This window comes from Vulpes vulpes, chromosome 1 (genome assembly GCF_048418805.1).
Source record: "Vulpes vulpes isolate BD-2025 chromosome 1, VulVul3, whole genome shotgun sequence".
Lineage (NCBI taxonomy): Eukaryota > Metazoa > Chordata > Mammalia > Carnivora > Canidae > Vulpes > Vulpes vulpes.
The window spans coordinates 148,248,886-148,270,581 of record NC_132780.1 but is presented as its reverse complement, the minus strand read 5'-3'; the positions used below and the strand labels follow the sequence as shown (position 1 = coordinate 148,270,581).

The 21,696-nt window shown below is 36.2% G+C and overlaps 1 protein-coding gene across 4 annotated transcripts in view; it reads left to right on the top strand.

Moving 5' to 3' along the window:
• PKHD1 (PKHD1 ciliary IPT domain containing fibrocystin/polyductin) overlaps positions 1-21,696 on the top strand; it is a 477,678-nt gene that overhangs the window by 285,088 nt on the left and 170,894 nt on the right. The window lies entirely within an intron of this gene.

Sequence of the window (21,696 nt, the reverse complement as noted above, 5' to 3'; positions counted from 1 at the left end):
ATGAGAGCCTGAACTGGAATGGAAGTGAATCCAACTAGGAGAACCATATTAAAAGGCTAAAAACAACCATTTTTATATTAACTACTGCAAATAATTAATTTATCCAGAATTTCTCAAATCGTTTCCTATGAATTTATGGCTCATGGAAAAAGATAAAGTCCAATGAGCTTGGAAAATTTTGGACTAAACACAGGTAAATAACTTCTTTGCATCTGGTCTTTTCAAAGCCTTTTATATAGTAATACCGATCATGTAATTTCCACAGGAGACGTGGTATATGTTATTTTTCAATGATGTTTAACCATGTAATCCTTTTATTCACAGAGAAGCTCATAAGGCCAGAGTTTTAGGGAAACATTCTGAATACAAAGTAATCTCACACTTAATCTTAATCTAATCCTTACAAGGGCTCCATGGGGTTGGTTATTCATTTGGATTAGGTAAGATTAGGTATTCTGTGAATAACAAAGACCCGAGAAATAGAAGTTTATGTCTCCTTATAAAAAGCAGTCTATTCCACAGGGTCAGGGGCTTGGACTCCATTTATCTTCTTGCATCACTATGTGTTGCTTCCATTCCCAAAATCACTCTGTTGTTCCAGTATGGTTGCTGGAGTTCCAGCCATTGCAACCACATTCTAAGTAGGAGGAAATATAAAAGAATTCTTCCTGTAAGTCACACACGACACCTCCTCTTACACCTTATTGGGCAAAACTTATTCAAATGGCCATAACTAACTGGAAAAGAGGCTGGGAAATAGAAACTTTTGACTAGGTAACAAAATATCCAGCTGGAAACTGGAATTTTTGTTAGTAAGGAAGGAGAGGGAAAATACTAAGAGGCAGCTGGTGGTCTCATTTTACAGCTGAGAAAAATGGACCCCAAAAGTGTGCCTAAGATTCCTCCAAGATGGTAGAGACAGCACAGATTCAAATACAAGCCTCCAGATTCCTTGAGTCTCTTTAATTCATTATCCTGTTTACATATTTGGGGGAGGGGATCAGAATAGAGCCTTTGAAAGGATGTGATATAAACAGGTAACAGGTCTAAACCTGGTGATTTAAATAGATAACAGTACTGCTAAGTATATTTTAATGGAAAGATAGGAATATATGTTGGAGATATATCCCCATATTTGGAAATTAGCAGCATTAGATTAACAAAATGTGTAAGTGAGATGTGATTGCCTTTCACTCTGGATATATTATTAAGACCAGTATTCTGTTTGTCAGGCTGCTGTGCACGCCATGGCCTGCTCAGTGTCAAATGGGTTGTCCTCACTTTTCTGCATCTGCTACATCAGTGACGCTCTCCCAGCCCTGAATCCTGTCTGAAGCCATCTGTTTCCCTTTCTTTAGTTACATGATAACATCACCTCATGGCAATTTGGTGTCTGGATAAAAAACATTGCTCCTACCTAGATTGAGCTGGGTTTTTGTCTGGCTTACTGACAGTGGGCTAATCCCTCCGACAGCACTTCCCAGGCAGTGGGAGTGTGCACACAGAGAATGTCAATCAAGCCTGCACAAAGACAGTTAACTTATTGCACTCTGTCAGGACTGGATGGGCTGCGCTTAGCAGTGCAAATGACAGACATCACTGCTGTCTTGCAGTACATTGTTGGTACCCATGGAAACTCATCATCTTTATGCTCCCAGTGTCCAGGATATGACACCTCTCCCAGAACAGGGGTGGATGCTCTTCGCATCTTTGTTAAGTAAGTGGATGAGTGAGTGAGTGAGTGAGTGAGTGAGTGAGTGAATGGTGAATTGGATAGAGCACCAATTGAAGCCTAGCTCCCCTCATCCATCCATATTGATGGCACAATTGCTGAATCTGGGACAGTTGAGCAGGAAGTTGCTTGTTGGCAAACGCCTCAGGTGGTTGGGCTCTAGTTCTGAATCAGTGTGGACACTGATGATCCAGGTCCCTCCCTTTCCTTTCAGCCCCATCTCAGGGCGGAGGCTTGGGTGTGGAAATGCTTTCTTCTTGAGAGCTCTAGGGAATGAGTGTCTAGAGCAGAGTTTCCTCTCACAGATGCAGGTATTTATAGTTCCAATTTTTGTCATTCTGGTAGTTTTTCTTTCTAAAACCTTGTAGTAAAAGGAAGTGGGCAGGATCCTATGAGTAGGATTCAAACTCAGCAATACTACTTCTGGCAAAGTAATACAGACATGTTCCTCTGATATAGGGTGAGTTCCAGAGTGCTGACTCCTAGATCCTCCTGAGGGACAGCTGGAAAATTAGTCCCTAGAAATATGACTCTGTCTCTGAGATTTTAGAGTTCTGGTAATATGAGAACAGAGGCTATCATGGAAGCTCTTGACTCCCCCTCACTCCTCAGGTGAAATATCCTGCCTCTAGTCCTCTAACTTCACCCAGGTTGCTTTTCTTGTGCTATAACAGGATGGAGGGCTTGCTTCATAATTTGTGCTAGCCATAAGCCTGATAATGGCCCTAGAGAGTTGAGGGAAGGGTGTCAAGTTATGATCTAGTGCCTTAATCTCTTATCAGCTACACAGAGATTAATTGGACTGGAGCATGTTATGTCATCACCATCTTTGATTACGCTCCTTGTCTCTGTTTTCCTTCATTTAGTTGATTTGCTTTCATGAATGGCATATTTACATATCTCTACATGCATATATGAGTGTAGTTGAGGGGGGCAGTCTAGGCATTTGTTAGCTATCTAATGGAGTAGCTTCCAGAATGGGGCATGAAAGATAATCCATGGGGAATGCCTGGGTGGCTCAACAATTGAACGTCTGCCTATTGGCTCAGGGCATGATCCCAGGGTCCAGGATGGAGTTCTGCATCAGGCTCCTTGCAGGGAGACTACTCCCTCTTCCTATGTGTCTGCCTCTCTCTCTGTGGGTTTCTCATGAATAAATAAATAAAATCTTTAAAAAAAGATAATCCATGGAAGAGCAGATAGGAAATATGAAAACCTTTATTGTAATTTACTTTTTATCCCATCCCTTGAAAGTTTTACTTTTGTATATGTTTTCTTATGTAGATAATAGTTACCAGATTAGTATTGTAATATATGTATATAATTTATCAATTTACCATTAAGTTTATAAGTAAAAAATATTGAGAATATATGATTAAAATTTTATTCACCTAGAGAAGGAATATTTGACATTTATTTGAATTTTAATACCATAGTAAATATAGTGTTTAATAACTAGTAAAAATCCTCTTTAAAAGTACTTATGAGTAAAATATGGGCTGTATATGTATGATACACGTCATTCTATCTGTGTATATATATATATATATATATATATATTTTTAAGATTGATTGATTGATTGATGAGAGACAGAGAGAGAGACAGAGGGAGAGGGAGAAGCAGGGTCCTCAGAGGAAGCCTGATGCAGGACACCCGGTCGTTCAACCGCTGAGCCACCCAGGCATCCCTCCATCTGTATATGATTTTACAGAAGCTTTTAAAATTAAGTGATAGAATATAAAGTTAGAAATTTGACTTCAAGAAGTTTAAACATAAGTTAACCTTTATGGAAATCTGGAAAATTTGGTTAGTCAAAAGCAGCAAGTTTTAATTTTCCTAAGGCCTTAGTCTCTTCTTTTTTTTTTTTTTCTTTTGAGATTTTATTTATTCATGAAAGAGAGAGAAAAAGGAGGATCAGAGGGAGAGGGACAACCAGACACCGTGCTGAGTGTGGAGCCAGACATGGTGCTCGATTGATCCTATGACCCCAAATTCAGGACCTGAACTGAAATCAGGAGCTTGAGGTTTATCTGACTGAGCCACCTAGGTGCCCCAAGGCCTTGGTCTTTTGTATTGGTTTTGTATGTTATTTTAAGAACTTCCTGATGCTTTCGAGGTAAATCTCAAAATCACTTGTTCCACAGGGAGCCTGCTATAATCTGGCCTCATCACCCACCACTTCCCCGTGTGCCTTGCAGCCCAATCAAACCCATCTGCTTACTGCTACTGTGTGGAATCAACTCCTTTCCCTTCCTCTGTGCCTGGCTTTCCTGGCCTCTCCTCCTGGCTCCCCTCCCCTTTCCACCCTAACATTCTCTTCCAATTACTCCTTTTTTGTCCTTTCACACTAGATTTAGTGTCCCCTCTTTCAGAAAGTATCCGAAATCCCATTTGATTTCATTCTCCTCCCCTGTGTTCCTACAAAACCTGGGGCATATTTCTACATGTGCCTGTATTCTGAAATTATTTACTTGAATGTCACTTTGAGGACAGAGGCCACACCTCATTTGACTTTTTATATCTCCAGGTGAAAGCCTGGGATTCGGCAGGTAGTGAATGCTAGTGATTTCGAGAGTGAGATGCAGGAACTGTCCAGCCAGTTCCTGCTCAAGTATTTCTAGGGACTCAGGAAACTGATGGGAGAGAGATGTCACTGGCTTGCTGAGAATCTTGTCAAACAAGGGATGGGTGGAGGGTGGTGGGTCCCTAAGGACCTTAGCAATTGACTGGGAGGTGCTGACATGTTGGGGAGCTCTGGTGCTCTGCAACAGAACCATTCAGTCTGGGAACCATTCAACTCCAGCATTTATTTAGAACCCTTGCACCAGAAACTTGTCCTTTGTGAGATGTGCTTTCCACCTGTATGAAGCTACTCTTCGCAAGAGAGCTCAGGCTCATTCCTTTTCTTAATGGAGTTCTCTGAACTCTACTATTCCCAGTAGGTACCTCCCATTTTCTTTCTCCCCTGGTGAGCTGGTGGCCTTACATTGAAGCTACTCCTCCACACAGCTTGCCTCCTCCCTCCTTCCTGCACCTTCCACCTGCACAGTTAATGGGCCTCCTGCAGATCGGCACCTGAGGAACGGTGGGGCCTGGTATGGCTTGCCAATCAGGAGTTGAGAGCACTCTGGGGATTTACTGCCTTCCCAGCCTGCAGGCCTCCCACAGCTTAGCATCTAGGCGGTTGACACACCTCCTGTGGTTTTAGCTAGCGAGCAGCTTGAGGATCTTCTGTTTGCTATGAAATGGTTTCAGAGGTTACCTCTTCTCATTTGCATAGTGTGCATGCACCTGTTTGTTTTCTTTTCTGGCAAAAGGAAGAGTGTAAATGGGAAAATACTGGTGTGTCAGCTTCGAGTCATTACGTTGGCTACTGCAAAGGACCCAAGTTTTGCTATTTGTACAAAAGTTAAAGTCTAAATCACAGTACTGGTGAGGAAGTCATTTGTAAGTGAGGGGATGGGAGAGGTATGGTGGGTCTTTTATGCTCCTAGTGTTTGCATCTGATATGTATTTAATGCTCTCTCATGGGATTGAATGAATTAGAGTGGCTTCTAACACTGCTTAGGTTATCTCACTCATTTGGAAGCACCACTTGAGAGGAGGCAGAGCAAGCTGGCCACATGGCTCAAGTAAAAAGGGAAGGAAATAGTTAAAGGATTTTAGACTGCTAAAAGAGGCTTTTCCATTTTTCTGGGAAAATAGCAGTTTGCATGGAAATCACAGCTTTTATACATTAAGTACGGTTATGAGTCTCTTCCCCAAAGCTGTGTGAGAAATGTGCTTTTTTTCCCCCTGGATGGAAGAGCAGAACTCGGATCAAAGGTGCACATATCTTCATGCTAAGGTTTTTCTGGTGACAAAGTGAAGGGAGAGACGTGTTAGTATTCAGAAAATAGAAGGTTCCTCGATAACAACTCTGCCACACTGGCCAAGTTCAAGCCTCACTCCAGGAGGAAAACTTTCACCATTTTTTATGAACTCTACTGTTTTAGTATCTTCTCTTTTCCCATTTAATTCCACCGTCTCCTATCAGAGGCAGATCCAAATCACATCACGTTAGTAAGGAGCATGCCAGGATATTGCCAAGAGCTGAATGTGCCTTTCAAGATCTCAGGTTATTAAAAAACAGTGGTCAGAGAGACTCGTCTGGTTGACACCAGAAAGCCACAAACAATTATTGGCAAGAAATGATACACAAAAATAGCAGAGGTATTCAAATTTATTTTTTTGAGCCAAAAAAGAGCATAAATTATATAAATATAAGGCTATAGAGAGATACGCCACATTGAGGATATTCAGATTCAAGATATTCAGATGGAGCCTGATAATAAAACGCTCTGTTTGCTAGTAGTTTGAAAAGCTATATGTTATACAGGTGAAAACGTACAATAGAGAGAATCATATAATCCCAATTGAGAATAGCAGATATCTGAAAGGGGGCAAGAAGAAGGGGTTAAAGAATTCTTGGATATTCTGCTGTGTGTATCTTTATATTATTTTGGACAAGAAGGATTTTTCATGTATTAAGTAAGCTTTTTGTGAAATAATAAAGTTACAGAGGCCAAAACTAACTGTAAGGATGTATAAAATTGGGTGTGTAAGGCAAGAAAGTAAAGTATTAATCCTTCATTTGGGTACAAAGCAGCATGAGAAAAAGTATGTATAGGGCAGCAGGGGTTAGACAGATCTGGATTTGATGCTGACTCAGTCTTTACTGGTTGTGTGATTTAAGGAATGTTACTCCAAGCCAGGGCTTTCAAGTGTGTGGTCTATGGTCTATGGCACCTTGCTTCGTTACTAATTGCAGAGTTCGCTCAAAATGCAGATCACTAGTATTTTAAAACCATCTCAGGTGATTCTTATTTGCATGTTCAGGTTTAAGAAATTCTTAGTCTTGGGATCCCTGGGTGGCTCAGTGGTTTGGCGCCTGCCTTTGGCCCAGGGCGCGATCCTGGAGACCTGGGATCGAATCCCACATCGGGCTCCCGGTGCATGGAGCCTGCTTCTCCCTCTGCCTATGTCTCTGCTTCTCTCTCTCTCTGTGACTATCATAAATAAATTAAAAAAATTAAAAAAAAAGAATTTAAAAAAAAAAAAAGAAATTCTTAGTCTTGGCTTCCCTGTGTGTACAGTGTGGTGCCAATGTCACAGCATCTTTATGATGCTTTGGTTATATAAAGAATAATGCAATGCCTGGCACATTAAAAAACTGAATTCATATAGTTATCTTATTATTTTAATGGGCATATTATTATTATATGTTACTATTAATACCATACTATTATTATATGTTACTATTAATACCATACTATACTTATTGCCAGTATTATTAGATGCCAATGTTACAGCATCTCTATGATGCTTTGGTGATATAAAATGAATATTAATGCAATGCCTGGCACATTAAAAAACTGAACTCACATTATTATCTTATTATTTTAATGGACACATTATTGTTGGTAATACTACTATTAATGCCATACTATAATTACACTACTATTAAGTTAGTGCTACAAATCTTTCTTGCCCATCATAACCATTTATGCTGAATATACTTTGTAACCCTCATAACCAACTTATGAGGCACTATTATTATCCTTCCTTATCAGTCAAGCAAGCTGAGATTTAAAGACCATAAAGCTCATCGGTAGGGGTACAAAATTTGGACCACAAATTCTGGTGCTTTTACCTACCATGCTAAGGATTATTTCATTTCAGATGATTTTTAAGAAATTTAACAATATATCTTGGTGATACTATCGTATCAGTAAAGAGAAAGCTATCGTATCATTTTTATATAACTGCATAATATTCCAGAGTAGGAATGTAACATGATTCATTGAGCTATCTTACTGATGAACACTAAAGGTTTTCATTTTCTTAGTTTTTTGCTTTTACAAAAAATATAGTAGCAAAAAATATCCCTTCTTGTATAAGTGGGATTTTTTTTAGGCCAGTTAATTCCCAGAGTGGAGTTTATAACCTATCTATATCTGAAATCACTAGGCTGCTTCTTAAAGAAATGCAAAAAATACCTTAAACACATAATAACCATATTATAAATTTTCTGGAATTTATTCCCAATTTATTCTCAAGGCTATAGAATTAATTTTAAAATTAGACAAAGTTAGCACAATGAAAGAAAATAGGGGCTAATCTAATTGATATTGATGAGAAATCTTAGCAAACCAAATGTGCCCATACTTTAGAGGACTCATAAATGATTAAATAGGGTTTGATCCTCGGAATGCAAGGATGGTTCTACTTCAGGTAAAGTATGAATTAACATAATTCACTGAAGCAAAATTAGAACTTTCTCTCTTCCCTACTGTAGACTGCACTTTGATTCTTTTTTATAATAATGAGTCATAATTTTCACTATATGGAGAACCAGAGAATGGTATGAGCTTAACTTTCCCTCTTCCCACCTTATCAAGTACAATGACAGTCTCCCTCTACACTGCTCTGTTCCTCTACGCAAGTATGGGATTCTTAAATACCCTGACTGTCCAAACTCCAGAGCCTACAGGGTCTTGTGAGTTAATGATGGAAGTGTTGTCTATTGTAGGGAACTAAAAATGAATGAACAGAGAAAACTATTCTAGGGACAGAGAGAAGGATGGGATAGGAAGGGCTGAAGGAGGAACAGACAAATTGAAAACAGAAATTATGGGTTTGAAAAAAAAGAAAAGAAAAGAAATTATGGTTTTAATATGATCCCATCACAATTCTCTCAGCATATTTGGGACAATGAAGGGAAAATTTCTCTAAGTTATTTCATATGAGAGTTACAGCAAATAAATATAAAGTCTAAGCATCTTTTTCAAGCAAGACTTTTGAAGATATTTCATGTTCTTTTTTTTCTTAATATACAGGCTCTCTCTTGAATGTGGCACAGAGCTATTTGTATGCCTTGACTAAAGACAAAAGCTAATAATCACAGTGTGTCAAACTTTTCTGCTTCCCACTTGAAGGAAAAATGATTACATAGTGGTTTTGAGACGATTTTTCCCAAAGGCTGCTCGATCTATAAAAGAGAAAGTATTTAATCAATTTCAATAACTGCTAAACAAAATTATGAGGTTAGAAGTAGAAGGAATTTTCCTTAACTTGATATAAAATATTTACAAGAAATCCATAGGAAACATCATAAATAACCATGAGAGATTAACTGCATCATATTAGAGTCAAGAACAAAACATGAATGCCTAGCATCATTTTTATCACTGGCAGTACAAAACAATGCAATAGAATAAGAAAAAATATAATAAAGGGCATAACCATTAGAAAGAAGGAAAACCTACATCTTTTTTTTTTTGAGGAAAATACAACAGATTCAGGTGAAATACTATTAAATAAGAAAGATTAGTAAAATGACTGGAAATAACACCAACATATGATGAGCAATAGCATTTATAATTTAAAAAGGCAATAGGCAACATATTCTACTTTTCATTAAAAAACATAAAAGACCTAGATATAAACATAACAAGGCACTCATATATCATATGAAAAAAAAAAAAAACTCTCAAAACTTTGGTGAGTAAGTAGAATGACATACCAGTACAGGAAAACACTATTACAGAGATTCCCTTCTACATGAATCTAGAAATTCAAGTGGTCCTAATTAGAACTGCAGCTATTTTTTTTAAAGACAGAATGGGAAAAGGTGATTATAACATCTTTAGGAAGAAGTAAACGGACAACAGTAAGTAAGAATTTTTTAAGAGGAGGTTAATTTGTGGAAGCTTATTCTAGATAAAGTTCAGCAATCAGAGTGGTGTGGTATTGACATAAGAATAGAAAAATAGCTGGAAGTGAATGAAACAAAATAAAGTCCAGAAACAGATCCATGGATACAGGAAAATTTACTCAATGGTTAGGATGGCTTTTCAAAGCTGTGGGGAAAGACTAAATTTCAGTAAACAATGTTGGAAAAGTTAATTTAAAAAGTTAGATATCCTTTTTCAGCTCCCAGATTAGCACAGATTACTGAGATTATAAAAATTAGCTTTTACTGAGTACTTGCTGTTTGCTATATATGTGCTTTAAACATTGACATTCTTATACTCATAATAACCTTATTATATATATTAGATATGTATGATGATTATCCATACTTTATAGATGAGGATTTAGTTGGAACTGTTACTGTATTAACATTATACCTTAATAGTTAGAACTCTGTAACTTGTACTTGATTCTCTGCATACTACCTTTCTTTGTATCCCACATCTTCCTCTTTTCTGGATTTACTTTTTGTTTGCTGACACATACCTTCTAGTAATTACCTTCTAGTAATTCGTTCATAGAATAACTAAAGAATGTTGATAATCTTGTCCATTGTTTTCTAGCACACAAGACTGAAATCCATTTGGTTTTTATTTTTATGTGGGTAATTTGTTTTAATCTTTGGAAAACTTTAAGGATTTTCTCTTACTCACTTGACTCTTTTAGCATGGGGATATATTTTTCCTTGACCATGGTAAACCATTTCCTTAATAGTTTTTCTTCCTGATATTTTGCTTTTTTTTCCTTTGGAAACATGTAAGTAGATAGATAGGACTTTAGGGTATCTTAGTATGTTCTATAAACTTCCCCCCTATGCCCTTATTTTCTATCTTATTATTCTTTTTGTTCTGGGTAGACTCTATGAGCTTGATTTTGTGTTTCAAACTTCTAGCACTATCCATTGTACTATTTATTCACTCTACTAATTAATCAAATTTTGTTGATGATACACAGTGTATGGGAACTATACTTCAATACAATTTTTTTGGTTAATGATAATTTTAAAAATGCCATATATCTAATTGGGTTTTTTTCATGGATATAGTTTCTAAAATATCTTTTGCAATATGCTTAAACTAGATTCTTCTATTTGCTCTGTTTTGTGTCTTTTGATACTAGTTCTTGGGATTATTAAATTGATTATTGATTATTTAGTATCTCTCTTTTATGATTCTCTGCTTATGTTTGTATTTACAATTCCTTGTTTGCCTATCCATGAATCCTTCTTTTATTAAGTTGTCTCCAGTGACTCTGGGTGAGTAAAAATGCAATATGGAGATCTTTCTGAAGAGCAGTGTAATCTCTGGAAGGTACTGAAGTTTGGTTTTGTCCAAATATTAATTTAGCATGCAAAGTGCTGAAATCAGAACAAGTTAAAACATTGTACCAAACTCGAATCTCAATGGCAGAGTCAAAATTTTCCTGGATTCACAGGTACTCAGCAATGGGAGGCATTTCACAAATATCCAAATGTAAAAATGACCAAAATGGAGAAAATGAGAAAGGAGCACTGCACACCAAAATGTAAACTAAGGACACTAGAAATAGATAGTCAAAAAAAGCAAATCAAGTAAGTAGAGACTGCATATTTAACTCTTTTCCTCAAGGCTTTGCTAGCAGTGGAAACAAAAATTAAGTCTGGCAAAAATGAGAAGAGAATTCAAGAAAAGACTCTCTCAATCTCTCTTCCTCTCCCTCTCCCTCTCACACAGACAAATACATACACACATGGGATTACAATTTTGCCTATAGCAAATAAAAGATATAACAAGTTTATTTTTAATCGTGGTTAAATTTTTTTAAATGTTCAAAAACAGTGCATTCATATTGTTCAAAATAAGAAAAAAACACAAAAGATACTCATTGGAAAGTCCCCCTTCATCTTCTGTCTTTCATCTAGTTTCATTTCCTAAAAACAACAATATTACTAATTCCTTGGATACCCTTCCAGAGATATTCTACTGCCTATACAAAAAAATTAAATTATACATACATGCATATATCGTTCCTTAACCATTTCCTTTACATAAATGATAGCATATTATAAACTCTGTTGTACCTTGCTTTAAAAGATATTATTTGAAGATGTTTCTATATTATTAAATTAAGTACTTCTTCATTTTTAAGAGCTTTATTGAGGCATAATTTACATTCCATACAATTCATCCATTTAAAGTGTACAATTCAAAGACCTTAGTATTTTACAGAGTTGTGCAATCATCACTGTAATCAGTTTTAGAATATTTTCATTATCCAGCAAAAATAAAAAACAACCTGTACCCCTTAGCAAGCACTCCCAGTCCCAAGCAACCACTAATTTAGTTTCTGTCTCTCTATAGATTTGCCTATTCCAGAATTTCATATAAATGAAATTATACAGTGGGTTTTTATACTTTGTATAATGTTTTCAAGGTTCATCCATGTTGTAGTATGGAACCAGTTTCTTTTTGAGAATGGACAGATGGCTAAAAAGACCCCATATGTAAAAAAAAAAAATACATGTTTGGTTTGATATATGGATGTATATACACATATATTGATCACATTAATAATATCATGCATTTATACAGCACTCATCTTTATGTATTAATTCTTAACAATTGCTTTAAAATGAATCCTCTTCATATGTTGTTAAGTTAACACAGTTTCTTAGGGAGATACTAAACTCTGATATATAGATTTATTTCATGCAAAGAGTTCTGTAGTAGAGGTCATTCCTGATTGATTGTTGGCAGGTGGAATCCAATATTTCTATTATCTGATTTAGAGGCAAGCTGAAGGTGTGTCCTAACTTCACCATTTTTCCAAGGTGTTTAATTTTTATGGTTTGTACCAATCCTCAGTTTCCTCTTGAAAGGAAGTGAATACATAGAGATGGCTTGTGCTCTTCTCTTCTCTCCTGTTCTAATAGAGAAACTGCTTTACCTTCGCCCAAAGGTCAGTGTCACCTGGTGTCCTCTGCATCCGATGTACTCCAGCCTTCTACATACCTCAGGTGTCACTTTTCTCTCTATCTGCAGGCTTTTCCTCCTTCAGGGTACTTTCTAGCAGTATACCTGTATCTTACATAATTAAAATAATTCCCTTAAGCCCTCATTGACCTCTAGATACTGATTATTCTCTCCTCATTCTGTCTTTGCTTCTGTGGGGATTCCTGAGAACATAAATTTGATAGTTGTCAACTTAAAGTCAGCACCGAAAGCCAGTAAAATCTTTTTGCTTTTGCCAAGTATCAGACCCATATGTCCAACTGTCAACTTGAAATCTCTGCTGGGGTGACTTAAATGTATTTTAAACCAGAACAACCCAGAGAGGATCCTCTGTATATATTCTCTTCCATCCCTGAAGCTGCCATTCCCAGTTGCCAACTTGCTCTTCCTCTAGCTTTTCCCATTCCAGTACCTGGCATCATTTTCCATTATCAATTACTTTGAGTTGTTCTTCACACTTCGGCCAATCTTGTATTTCCTGTTCCTAGCTCTTTCTCAAATCTGTCCGCTTTCCTTATCTCTTCTCTCACCACCCTAATAAATGCATTATCACATCTTGGGTAAATCACTGGAATCCCTATTCCTTCTCTCCTGCTACTCTTGCCCTCGTCCACTCTACTGCAGCCAAAGTGATCTTTTTAAATTATGAATTGCTTATGTCATTTCCCTGCTTACAAGCCTTTCCTGGCTTAATGTCATTCTTAGGATAAAGTCTCCAGTTGTTTCAGAGCCTCCAAAGTCCTGCCTGATCTTCTTCCTCCCTACCTTTCCAACCCCATCTCTCACTGCCCTCCTCTGGATTCTATAGTCCAGGCACTTCTACTGCTTTTCAGTCTTTCGAATGTATGCGGCTCTTTTTAATCTCCCACTATTCATATATATTACTTTCTCTCTCTAGAGCATGCTATCTCCATAACATCATGCATTTTCCTTCTTATCACTTAGTACAGTTTCTGCTGTATAGTTATTTGTGTGTGATTATGGTTAAATGGCAATTTTCTCTAAAATATTTTAAGTTTCATAAGAACTATGCCTCTCTGGATCACTGAATAGTAGAGAGACAGGTATAGAGTGGATACTCAAAAATATATATTGGGTATACAAAGCATGTGATAGCTAATAATTTTTTTCTGTTATGTGCCAAGAACTGTAATACTTTTATATGTGGCATTTCACTAATCCTTACTATCAGCTCCATGAGGTATTTCTCTTATTTTGGACTTGAGGAACAGAAAATTAGAAGAGCTAAGCAATTTTTCTTCAAGGAATGACTTATGTGGATTCCAACTTTGGTCTGTCTGAATTCTAATCTGGTGAGCATCCCATTGTACCAGATTGCTTTTGAGGCAATTAGTAATAGATGAATTTGCCAGTGTATTTGCCCTATGCTAATTCTTTATTAGCTAAGTGTCTGTGAATAGAGCTGAAGAGAATGAGCACACAGTTGAGAAGTGACAAACTATAGAAACACTTTAGACCCTGGATATGTATGCAGTGTAGGCAGGTGGGGGCATCAGTGGGATTCTGGCCATTAGGGAATTATGAGCAGATGAGGGCACTGAGTTCTTAGGGGGTGGATGGGCACTAGAGGGAAGAGAGAAACAAATATAATTTTCCTTACTTTGAAACATTACCTAGACCTTGTCATGATTATTTTGGTGGGTATCAGAAATAAATACTAAAAATGATTCAGATCTACTTCTTCCTTCCACCCAACCAATCTCATGAAAATATTCACTCTATGTGGAATGAGAGCCTTGTTTTATTTATATTTGTTTCTTTGGCATGGGTGAGTACCTGGCAAGGCAACTTGATAATATTTGCTAAATGAATGAATGGATGAATAGATATATTTACTGATCAGTAATAATGCTTTTCTTTACATATCATCCTTCTCCTAGGAACTTCTAAATATCTTGGATCCAAAAAAGAGATTAACACTAAAGATGGGGATTTTAGTACCTTTGCCAGGCAACATGGAGATATTTTAGAACATTGGGGCTTTTGGCAGAGGCTGTAAAATCTGGATATTATTATTGAAATACTTAGCATTGTGAGTAAAAGTTCTAGGAAACATTATGGTCTCTGGGACAGTATTTGAATTCAAGGGGAAAGGAACTTATTTTGGAAACCTCAAGCAAGAACTCTTTGCATTAAATAAGTATAATTTAGTGGAATTTATTTAAAAATTCTTAATTTGAGAAATTTGAGAATTTCTAGAAAATATAACCATGGAAACTATGGGAATGTTGACAACAGTGAAGGTCTCTACAGAAGTAATTTTTGTATTTATATAGAATATAAGCACTTCATGAATTTAGGAAAGAAAATAGTTTGCACCAAAATTATAAAATTTTAATATATTAAAATCTAGAATAGAGGTAATTTACTCAATATTTATTAGTCAGGTACTATATTCTAATATTTCTCTTAGGCATTAATTATGTATTTTTGAAATAATAGATAACTTTTTAAGCAAAAAGGATATAAACATCTTCCTAAGAAATTTAATAATGTTTTAGGGTTTTTTTGGGTTTTCTTCCCAGTTAGAAGAAACAATTGAAAGCTTGAGTCAAAAAACAACTTTAAAAAAATGAAATCTCACCCTTTTCTGGACACATTGCCTTCTTTCAGGTGAAACAGAGAAGAGAGGATTTATTTTCAAATAAGAAAATATTTGATGGCGGAAACAAACTTATTGAATACAATGTTTGCTACATGGGCTTATGCCTGAATAGTCTCTTTCAGGAACAAATCATTTATTTTATGGATATTCACTTTTTTTTTCTTCAGGGTTAAGGTGTGAAAATATTTGTTAACTAGCAATTGGTCTCATTATTTTTCTTAAGTAAACAGAAACCCCACATAGGAAAATAAGTTCTCTGCTTCCTTTGGCTTTGACACTAACTGTAACATGTAAAAATGTGATAATTCCATCTCCTGAGAGCTACTAGTTTATGCCTTTCCACATATATAAGTATCATTCACTATAATTACTGAAGAGGGATTTTGTTCCCAAACTTATGGTTAGTATACATTCATCAATACTCTATAGAGGTAGTCGAATTATGCAGATAAAGTCAAACTGTAGTTTAAATCTGACCTCAGGTTTATCAAAATGTATAGTTTTTACTTTTAGGTCTTCTGATGATTATAAGGCCTAGAGTTTTTTTTTTTTTTTTTTTTTTTTTTTTTTTTTGAGACTCAAGACATCTAAGCCATCAGAGCACCATGGACCTTCTTTCAAATGGCAACACCAATGAACTTAGGAATGAGATAGTTCTCTAAGAACTTGTCATTTCTTTTGGGTTTATATCCAGAAGCGCAATTGCTGGATCATAGGGTAGTTTTATTTTTAATTCTCCGAGGATTCACCATACCGTTTTGCATAGTGGTTGCACCGATTTACATTCCCATCAACAGTGTACCAGGGTATCTTTTTTTTTAATCTTTTACTAATACTTGTTATCTTTTTTTTTCTTTTTGAATGAAAGTCATACTAACATGTATGAGGTAATATCTCATGGTGGTTCCGATTGCAATTCCCTGATGACTAATTAGTAATGCTGAGCATCCTTTTATATTACTTGTTTATTTGTATGTCTTCTTTAAAGAAATGTTTATTCAGTTCCTTTGCCCATTTTTAAATTTAAAAAAATTAGTTTAAAAGTTTTTAATTAAGGGAATTTTAATTTAAATTCCAGTTAGTTAACATACAGTATAATAAGTTTCAGGTATACAATATAACGATTCAACACTTCCATACAACACTTGGTGCTCATCACAGCAAGTGCCCTCCTTCATTCCCATCACTTATTTCACACATCCTGCCACCCTGCACCCCTCTGGTAACCATCAGTTCTCCAAAGTTCAGAATCTGTTTCTTTGTTTGTCTTTCTCTTTTTTCCCCCTATGATTGTTTGTTTCTTAAATTCTACATGTGGGATCTCATTCACTCACCTATTTTTTTTAATTGAGTGATTGCTAGGGACTGGGAGGAGGAGGATATGGGGAGGTAGTAACCAAAGGGTACAAAGTTCTGTTTGCAAAAGGAACAGATCCTAGAGATCTTCTGTACAGCAGAGTGCTCACAGGAAATAACACTGTGTTGTATACTCAAAAATTTGCTGAGACAGTAGATTTAGGCTAAGTGTTCTTATCACAAAATAATATAATCAATAAAAAGGGTGGGAGGAAACTTTTGGACAGGATGGATAGATTTATGATAATGGATACATGGGTGTATACCTATCTGCAAACTCATTAAGTTGTATACATGAAATATATACAGCATTTGTATATTGATTATCAATATTTTTTAATATTAAAGTTGTTTTTTAAGTAAGGTAACACCAAGTTGGTCACTCTGAATTCTTTGAGGTCTAGTGGAGAGGGCAGGGGCACAATACCATCTCAAGATTAAAAAAAAGAGAGAGAGCCTGGAATGAGAGAAGGCACAGATTCTTTTCTATTTTTATGAAAACAACAGCACCTTCTGGCATTTTCCTTTCAGAATTTGGGATTCAGAGGATTTATCTGATACGGTTGGTAATTTTACTTAAAGACCTTCCTATTAAATAGATTCAAAATATTTTTGGAGAACAGATGGTATAGACTAGAGGAAGAGATAAACATTGTATGTTAAACATTTTATTGATCAATTAAAATATCATAATTTAAAATGTTGATTCTATTATAAGACTTATGCACGTCTGTGTGTGATTGAGAAAGAGAGTGTCTATGAGGAGTGGGATAGGTATTTATTATCCAAAGTTAAAGCCACCCCTCCCTGAAGGTCCCCCTCCCGCACAGGCAGGCAGGCAGATGGTTTTTCTTCAAGGTGTTAAGGAAGCTGCATTTCAGTCTTGAATCATGTGCCTCTAGGAACTTTGAAAACTGCCTCTTCTGCCTATTTTTAAGACCAGTTTGAAAAAAAAATATATAGGCAAAGTAGAATAAAGAAACCACCTGTGTGGATTTGATAAAAAGGCAGACTATAAAGTTACCAGCTCTTTGAAAAGAATTTACTTATAGAAAAAAAAATGCATCCTTACCTTCTAGCACTTCTTTGTTCTGCTTTTCCTACAGGAGAATGAATTCTTGATAAATGAATACCATCATCTGTGTAAATTAGTCTACTTGATACTAATTTTCAATCACTTTAATCTTTCATCTCTGTGAATGATTTATTTGTGAGAATTTCCATTCTATCTTAGGAGTACTTTTTTTTTTTGGACGTACCAGCCCTTCTCATAAATTGTGTAGACAAAATATTGGATAAATTGTTAGATCCACCAAAAGTTAAGCAAGACTACAAAGGAAAGAAAACACCACCAAACACTGTTTCAAATGGCATTAAAGCTTACTTTTTCATAGGTTCATATATTTATGGAAAAGTATTGTGGGTAAGGCTGAATGTAGAAACAATTATGTTTAATTGTTAATTACGGTAGGTAGAGGAAAATGACAAGCCCACAAATAGTCCTTGTTTGTCCTGCTCTGCCCTTGCATGCCATCACCCTCCCTCAGAAGTCTGAGCTATGTCCAAAGTTGGTTGTAAGCTGTGTTTCTGACAATAGCAGGGTTGTAATGGAAACTGTCTTCACCACCTAAGTTATGGGGCCTGATACAGTGAATACCATACAAGCAGTGGGTCTGCCTGCTCTAAATTATGTCTGTTAATGTGACCCCATCATTATTCCCAGGATCTGTGCCCTTCGCCCTTGATCTCATTTCTACAGGATTTAGACAAGTGTCAGACCCTTGGAATGCTACACAATAGTGACCTTGATTCCTTGACTTTGCTGGAAAATTTTTTTAAAAAGTTTAAATCTAGTGTTGAAATGATATGGAATGCTTTATAACCAGATTAGTCCTGATACAAAAGAATCCCTTGCCTTCTGTCAGACATCTGCCTTTTGATTTGGTTCAAGCTTTCTGGTCATAAGTGTAGCTAGTGCATTTATAGAAGACTAAAGCCTCTTTGTTGTTATTGTTGTACTTAGTACACGAGGAAATTGAGGATATTCCTCCTTAGGGTTAACTTTCCAGGTATTTATTTTTAAAGACTTGTCCTTAAAATTGTCAAAATACAACTCTATAAGGGGGGAAAAACACTGCTTGGCAAAAGATGCTAAAATAAAGATGGTGAGATGTTTAGTGCTTGATAGATGAACGAGTGGAAAGGGGGTGTAATTCAGAACCAAGAGGCACCACCCCAAGGCTGGTCCTAAGCTCCTTTGGGGGGAAAAGGCAGTCTTTAATTACATCTGGTACTCGTTAATTCTTTTTGGAGTCTCTTTCCAGATCTGTTCCCCCATCAGCCTCCCATTGAGCAATAGAAATTCCAGATGGTTCCCTCCATATGCCCATGCTCATTCTCTCAAGTAGGATAGATTGGTCACTGACAGAGTAGGATGGAACAGCCTTGGTCAAAGTAAGGCGAGATGAAAACAGTGGGTCACAGTTAATTTAGAGATGGTCTATCACTCATGTTTTTAAATGGGTTGTATAAATAACTTTCCGAGTGATTTTTTTCTGAAATATTTTGAACAATTTTATGGAAATGAAGCTACGTAGAGAACATGGCATATTGATCCTAATTTTCATACCTGGAACAGAGAGAAATCCATTACAAGCTGTCATTATAGTTAAAGGTTGGTCAGTTTGAACCTGCAGTTGATCTGCTGTGGAGACTAACTTGGAATCTATTGTTTTGCTTGTGTTACTTGCAATGATAGCTGCAGTCTCTGTTATTATGATGTGAAAATTTCTTTATAGAAATATTTATAGGGCCTATGTTTCTTTCATCTTAACAGAATTTTGTTATTAGGCACATTGATAGACTTTCCCTTTTGAAGTACTTGGGAATAAAGATGAGATCAACCTCCGTATAACGAAAAAAATATACAGTTGACCTTGAACAACAAGGGAGCTAGGGTGTTGATCCTCCACCCTGTGCCGTTAAAAATCTGTATATAACTTTTGAACCCCCCAAATGTAACTAGTAATCACCTACTGTTGACCAGGAGCTTTACCAATAACATAAACAGTTAATTAACACATAATTTGTATGTTATATATGTTATCTACTGTAGTTTTTCAGTAAGTAAGCTAGAGAAAAGACAATGTTATTAAGAAAATCATAAGATAAAGGACACTTGCAGTAAATACTGTATTTATTTTTTAAAGTCTGTGTATAAGTGGACCCATGCAGCTCAAACCCATATTGCTCAAGGGTCAGCTGTATTATCATTATCATTCAACTGTGTATCACATTGTGCTTATTTGTTTATCTGTCATCATCTGATAATGGGAAACAAGTCTTACTCATCTCTGAATTCCCACCACCCAACAATATTTGGCACATCACGGGGAAGGAAAAGAAAGAAGAAAAGCTAAATAGATCCCAGGAAATTTCAAAGTGGAGGGTGTCACTGAAAGCAATAAGAGCAATGGTCTTCCTCTTATCTTCATCCTATAATTCTCCTTATAGCTATTTGATATTATATGCCAGGAGTAGGGTGGGGTTGTGCTCTGTGTTCTTTGCTGCTATTTCTGAATATCTATAGTTCAAGGTCCTCAGAAACTAAAAATGAGAATTGAAGCTATGGTCTCTGTTCTCCTGGTTCTGGCAATAGTTAGGCTAGCTATGGTTTGTGTGAAATTTGTTATATTTGGAGTGGATAAGGCAATTAAAAGGAATATTTTCTTCTAAGAAGGATATGTGATAAAGACCAAAAGGGAAATTTTAGATTCTGTGTAGTTGTCACATTTTAACCAATAAGTTTGTTAAAAAGAAGCCTAATATCATGCTTTTATGAATGTGAGTACTCTGTGAATGAGAGAAAAATTTTTTTGAAGCAGTTTAATCATTTTGTACAATCAGGTTCAGCAGCCAAATTAGTAGTTTGGGCCATGGGTTGGAAGAGATAAAAGGCCAGTGGTATAGAACTCTATTTTTTTTTAAGGTGCTGACTTCAAATAATTTCTGTCTGGGTTTTGAAGACATATAAAACCCATGAACTCACGAAATGTGTGTTAAACCTCAAACATTCCCTAGATATTTTACTCTTTGAATGTTTTTAAAATACCTGAGATTAAATTGAAATATACACATTTATTTGTATCTGTTTAGCCTGTTTTCTCATTTTGTATTAGTTACTAATGTGCTCTTGAATTTAAGAGTGTGTAGGGAACCAAACTCAGCAGACCTGGCAACAGTTATTTAATAACTTTATCTTTGATGTCACAATAAGCACCAGGAATTTTTAAAAACGGGCGGTTGCTTCCCCTAAGAGAGTTACAGTGGGTGAGAAAGACATAATTATACTCAGAAACAGCCCAGTGACAGTTACCTCCTTACATATACTAATTATGGATATAATTATAATAAGCATTTTAATGTTCTATTATCAGAATGTACAGAGATTTCCATGGGGGAAGTGATGGGCCCAGTGGGATGAAGACTGGAAATGTCTTACTAGCAGAGCTGGAACTTGGGTTGATTCTGATGAGTGAGGATGGTGCTGATGCTTTTGGACCACAACCATACCTTGAGAACCATTGTCCTACTGTCCAACTGAGACATAAGGGAGAGGAGAAAGTATATGCCAGAGAATTTATGGATTAGGCCTACAGAGGTCACACTTCAGTTCTGCCTGCATTTTATTGACTACAGCTCAGTTATGTGGCTTTACCTAACTACAAAGGAGGCTGGAAAAGATGGTCTAATAGTGAACCCAAGAGGGAAAGGGAAATAATTGGTTTATAATCCTAGAATCTCTGCTACAGGAAGATGTGGCAGTCTTATAGCTAGGGAAGTAGTTAGGGACTAGGAAAGACAACCTATGAGACATTAATTTGGAAGGCAGGTCCTTAAGAATACAGGGTACATTGTTTCCTAGAATGAGACATGAGATTATATTAACAAAATTCCTTAAAACCTTTACATGTGTCAGTGATTACGGTACTTGAGATTTAAGCAGAAACATTTATTTGAGATCTTTAATTTGTGTTGAATTACTACTAAGCCTCAGAAAGTAACACTTAATACTTTGGCACACATGAAATATTTACTGTTTTAAATGAAAATTTTTCTTCATGCATTGCCCTATTGTTACTTTCAGACAAAAATCTGTGATTCTTTCTTCTGAAGTTATATGGAAACTCTATGAAAG